The sequence below is a fragment of the Helianthus annuus genome, chromosome 14, assembly GCF_002127325.2.
Source record: "Helianthus annuus cultivar XRQ/B chromosome 14, HanXRQr2.0-SUNRISE, whole genome shotgun sequence".
In the NCBI taxonomy this organism is placed as follows: domain Eukaryota; kingdom Viridiplantae; phylum Streptophyta; class Magnoliopsida; order Asterales; family Asteraceae; genus Helianthus; species Helianthus annuus.
Window position 1 is genome coordinate 101,976,601 of NC_035446.2, and position 6,291 is coordinate 101,982,891.

The following is a 6,291-nucleotide window of genomic DNA, read 5'->3' on the forward strand; positions in this document are numbered from 1 at the left end:
ACCTAGTATGTATAGTGTAATGTAGTATAGTGTAGTGTGGTATAGTATAGATCGTATAGACCTATAGGTGTAGTATAAGTCTCGTATATGCTTATAGTTGTGATATAGTATAATATAGGTGTAGTATCATATATATATATATATATATATATAGAGAGAGAGAGAGAGAAAGTATAATGTACTTCAGGGCTTAACGTACACTAACGTACGCGACCAAATAGAACGTGCGTAATTATTATCCCATGCGTGATTATCACATTTTTTTATCAACTTAACTTGCGTAATTATGATCCCATGCGTGATTATCTCCAAAAAACTAATCCCATGCGTGATTAACTGCTCCCATGCGTGATTAACTGGCTCCCATGCGTGATTAACTGATCCATGCGTGATTTTTGCCCTGATCCGATGGTTACGCGCGTCGCGTACATGAAGTACGATAAGGCTTTTTGTATGTTAACCTTTCCCTATATATATATATATAGGGTTAGGTGTAACACCCCAAAACTCAAATATTTAAAACGTAGGTATGTTGCCATGTTAATTAAATGAAATATAATAACTTGGTTATTATACCTAGTTAAATGCCTAACAAAAACAAGTAAGGGAATGAATTGGGTGGCAATGTGATTAAGTAACTAATTTGAGGGACTAAGGTTGCCAAATTGGAAATTGAATTTTATTAAATCAAAATTCACACACACACACACACACTGGGTGTGTGCGTATGAACGATCAGAGGGATGGGGAAGGGGGTGCAAACCCTAATTCATGAAGAACCTTCAAATTGAAAGAGGAATTAGCCGAAAAATTGATGCATGAAGTAAGATTGGTGATCACCCAAGTATTCTACACATCAAGTAAGTAAAATTTTTATGTTTTGATGATGTTTGATGACATGGGTTATCATGAATCCATGAATTTAGTTGAAATTAGAATGAGTACTTGTTAACCCTATTGTGTTGAAGATGAATCATTGTTTAATTTTAATTATTTGTATGATTTAGAGTGAAACCCAAGTGTACGAGTATGAGGGTAATGATGATGAACAAGTAAATATTAATATCATGATTATGTTGATACACTATATGTTAGGAACTAAGTTTTAATAGTGATTATGATGTAGAATTGTTGATAATGTGATCTTGTATGAATAAGATAATTCATGAGATGACATTGGGAAGAAACATGCTTAAAATACTAGTACACTATGCTTAATAAGTTGTATGCACACCAAGTGTTTGATAAAATGCATAGGTGAGATTTTGGAAGAGATTTGATGAAAAAGAATCTGTCCAGAAAGTTACAGCCAAATTTAATCGATTGTAACCGGGTCAAACCAGGTCACAAACTGATGTTTATTGAGTTTGTGATGAACTTCCAGGAAAAACCTTTCAAACCCAACTGGAATTGCATTTTTTTGACGAAAAAAGAACGTTTTATGAATTTTTCCGTGTCGAAGGTTCAAGCTGCGTTTTCTGGCAGAATATGCAGCCCATTACGAATGTCATAACTTAATTTAAGAATTGAGTTATGATCTCAAATTTTTACTGTAGGTAGCATCAGGTGAGTCCAAAAATCCCCAACTGGAATTTCGTCAATCGGATAAACGAGGAATTTTAAATGAATTTTTCCGTAAGCTGCAATCAGAAGTGACGAATCAGATTGCAGCTTAGTAAATGAATTTTTATAAATTTTGGGTAGAGAGTTAGACTCTAAAAATTTAACACAATGATAACCCCTCCGAGGGGCACGTCACATAAAAAGATTGTAATTTTTGCAAGCTCGTAAGTACAGTAAACGGACGTCACAAAACAGCCTATTTTCAGTGAATTGAGCTATACATGTTAGTGAATGATTGATTAATGAAAGTAATGTGACTAAGTGGTTATATGTTTATCGGATTGGAAGTGTGTATGATTGACAGTTGACTTTTTAGAAAGTCAACAAGGTATGAATAATAAGGTTAGACTTCCTAACACTATTGTGAGAATAAGGAGATCATGTGAATATTTGCTAGATTATTATATGACGTACATGACGGTAAGTTGAATTGGTTATCTTATGAATGATGTGATAATGGATCTATGCCATATTATGTTAGTAGTTGCCTACTAGTAATGGTCTATGGCATTACGAATTGTAAATTGTATGTATTGTTATGTAATCATTGGTAATTATGCATGTATGAATGTATTTAATTTAATGTATGGTGGAATGTGTACTATAACACGCGTATGTGGTATATATAACCATGTGTAAAATTTCTCGATGTATGAATAAAGTAATTGATAATATGAGTTATAACGTTTGCTAATAATGACATGTAAACGTGGACATGAAAGGATAGGTACATGCCATTTTGGGCGCGAACTCGGGAGGCAACGAGACGAACATATGGAATACGTATCAACTACTTACGGGTCAAAGTAAGTGCTTCTTGCACTTAATAGTTGTATGCAGGAACATAGGTTTATTGTTTGCAGGTTCTTGTACTTGTATACGTAGAACATTTTGTGGTTTAATGTGGAACTTATATGAGAATATTAAAGAATGAAATGTTAAATTGGAGGTATTCATAGGAGAATACTATGGACAAGGGAATCACAACCCACGAGTATGGTAAGTATCTATATCATAGATTAGAAACTATTTAATTGGTAAGATGAATTCAAGTCATGGGTACATGACTTTCCTGGTGATTATTATGTTTTTTTTTAAACTAAGGGTAGAATTTTAGATGTGTTGATAACGGTTAATCTAATAAAGGGTTGTTGACTTATTAAAAGTCAAATTAGTACGTGGCTTCCAAACCACAATCTTAATAAATGGGATGCTTTGGATTAAATAAGTACATATGCACATAATTCCAAGTTGTGTACAAATATCATAACCATGATGTTTATTTAGTAAGTGGATTAGATTACAGTGGTAACTGGTTAAACTATTGTCTCGAATTATTTAACTTGGGGTAAGCAAGTAGATTTGGGTCACTTGATCCACATGAATGAAAAAGATTTGGATTCTGGCTAAGTAAAGCATTAATGAAATCTTTGGATCTGTTAGAAATAAATATTAATGGTCTAATAGTTGAATGAGATTTTTATCACAGGTGGCTTAATTGTGAATTCTAGTGGAGGTTGATTCACAAGTTGGAAGCGATAGTTGACTATGAAATTAATGGAGTCGAGTTCGTTGGAAGTTTGTGAAAAATATAGATTAGAATCCACCTATTTAAGTTATCTAATATATATTATATATAGAACTCATAACGTGCATGTTAGGTTTCAGGTATAATGGGAACAAGAGGTTCGCGGACTGATGAATGGAACAAGGTTTGGCGACAAATCCGAGATCGGGTCAGCAATGTCGGTTCGTCCATCCGTCAGGTTATATCGCCGACTTAGACGGGTCATCATGTTTTACTTGGCTTTTTAGGCATTCGGTAACTTTAAACCGTGTAAGCTTCATGAGTCAGACGTAGTGTCTTGTTTTGTTTATGTTCAAGTTAGAGTTGTAAAATGGATTGTAAACAGGTTTTGTTACCGTAACGGTTATCCGTATTACGAACGGGTCATGCCGAAATTTTATAAAAATTGGCATGAAATATGTAAGTGTTTAAATGATGGTAACTATCAAATGAAAGTCAAGACACTATAATTGTTTCTAGAAATTGAAGCTAAAAAAAATGGGCCTACATTCCGCATAGTAAGAATGTTTAGAAAATTTATAGGCGTTACATCAGGATTTAGGGAAAAGTGTGAGAACAGTGAGAACGCTTATGGATCGTCAGATCAAAACAATCTATGGACAATATTGGAAAGGTGGCGTTTTCGTAAATAACATCAATTTTATTACTTGGAACGTGCTTCATTAAGGGTAAAAAGGGTAAACATCGTTTCTCCCATAAAACGCCATTAAATATAAAACGCCAACTAAATACAAAACACCAACTAATAAAATGCCATTAAATATAAAACGATGTTAAAGATAAAACGCCATTAAAGATAAAACGCTATTAAAGATGGGACGTGTTACAGACTTAACAGATAAAACTGAGCAAAACAGGAAATACAAACAGTAACTGAAAACGACGGATATTTTATTAGTTGCACTTATTAATAATATCCCGCCTAAACTATGCGTCAAAGACATCCTATAAACAGAAACGTCTCAGCACCTTCCATTGATTAAACCAAAAAACAAACTCCATGGTTTCCCAAATACCACTCACTGAAAAACGCCAAAAAGTTAAAAAAATCAAAAAATGGCAAACATCGTTTCTTGGATATTCAATATTGTTTTGCGTGAAGTTTCACCGAATGGATTGTTAGCTGAGGGTGTAACTCAATAACATTTTGCTGCATGATATGGACAAATCTTCAAGAAAAAGAGACTGATGACAGACATATGTCATTTTCTGTGCTTTGTTCTTGATGAATATTTGAATGGCATGAAGAGACCGATGACACTGAAGAGTGGGATGAAGATAAAGATGAAGACCAAACAAAAAATCCCACATCATTTTATGTTCAAAACATCCACAAAAAAGCTACTTCAACAACAAAAAAACAAATAAATCACAGCAAAGTCAAGAACGCCATACATTTGTGACGGTTTTTATAGTTTCAAAGAAGAAAGAGACTGGTGACAGTGAAGATTTAGAAGAGAAATTCGATTAGGATTTTTAATTTATTTTTTTCGCTTCTATTTTTTTCTTTCTGTGGTTTGTTTTCTAATTTTCCTATAAAAAGTACATTATTTCTCTAAAAAATTACTTGTAAAACGCCAAGATGCCACAAACGCCAAACTCTACAATTATAATAAAATTTGTGGCATTTTGGGGTTTTACAAGCATTTTTTAGATGGGACGTGTTACAACCATAAAAACAGATGAAACTAAACAAACAGCAAACAGTAAACTGAAGCGACTGAAAATTTATTACTAACATTATAATTAAAACCCACTACATCGGTACTTGAATTTATTTTTCTTTTCAAAAACGCCATAATTACCTGACGTTATAGGACTGCATCCTACATGGCGGCAAAAAAAAATCATTATATAAGTAGAACAGGTAAACAAAACTTAACACTCCACAAATTCTCTAACACGCCACACCTTGACTAAAACGCTAGAAAAACTTAAAAAAATGGCTCAAGTTATTACATGGAGGTTTGATAGGTCGGAGAAACATTTCGTCCTAAAGTTCTCTGACAGGAGAAGGGTGAAAGTCAAGACAATCAAGGCCATACTTAGCATGGATGAAGTCGTTTAGAGGAATATTCTGACCCTTGGGGTTCCAATGGCCGACGATTGTGAAAGAACTCGAAAAAGGTAACAAGAAGATTGAAGACAAAATTTCCAACAGATGATGATGATGATGATGATGATGATGATATTGACGATACTGGTCTACCAACAGTTAGTAGTTGGAGTTTGGATGAAAAACAAGAAGGGTTAAAGTGACTTATCAACACGGGTTCGAATATTCATTGCCGATGGAAGAAATGTTGAAGACAGAGAGACTACATCTTCTTGAACAACTCTGTGATTTAGCACCTTCGAACGATGCAAGATCCAGGGTTGTTATGATACTTAAGTATAGGCTGTAAAAAAGACGAGACGACATAATGGCGTTATACGCCAATGCACAACATGATGATGATGATGAATCTGAAGAAAGCGATGAACAAATCGATGGGTACATCTCTGATATAATCCCATACACAGAAGACTATTAGTTTGTTTTGATCTCGTCTTATTGTAATCTTTTGAATTATTAATGAATTATTAAGAACGCCATGAACGCCAAAAAAATTACATTTATAAGATATAAGGGATTATTTTGGTAAAATCTACAAAAACGGCAAAAAAATGTATAGCTTGAATTATAAATGTATATAATGATTTTGATAACACCATGGACGCCAAAGATGTTAGAATTATTAATTTATTTTATTGAATTTGGGAACGCCATAAACGCCAAACGGTTATCTATGTGACACAAGAACAATTAGTTGAACGAGACAGATCTAAGAAAGACCAGTAAAACGCTAGATAGTTATTGAATATGACTAAATGCCAAACAAATCTTATACACCAAAAAATAAAGTTGTATTGTGACACACGAAAAATGGAAAAGGGGAGATAAAAAGACAAAAAAGCCCCTCTGCCCTGATAATATCGCGCGCCACGTGTCCCATCAGGATGCGTTCTCACCGTTCTCACACTTTAGGGCGTTTTATCCTCATCTCGTTTCTATATATATATGTGTGTAATATGTATCG

General features: G+C 33.9%; 1 long non-coding RNA gene across 2 annotated transcripts; it reads left to right on the forward strand.

Annotated features, from left to right (window-relative positions):
• The first annotated feature begins 721 nt into the window (after positions 1-721).
• On the forward strand, positions 722-3,673 carry LOC110905650. Of its 2 annotated transcripts, XR_004878249.1 has the most exons (4): positions 722-860; positions 2,351-2,429; positions 2,583-2,622; positions 3,292-3,673. It is a non-coding gene; the product is annotated as an uncharacterized LOC110905650 (long non-coding RNA). The 2 variants fall into 2 exon arrangements; XR_002573310.2 differs by lacking the exon at positions 2,583-2,622 and having other exon boundaries at positions 3,285-3,673.
• Positions 3,674-6,291: the final 2,618 nt, after the last annotated feature.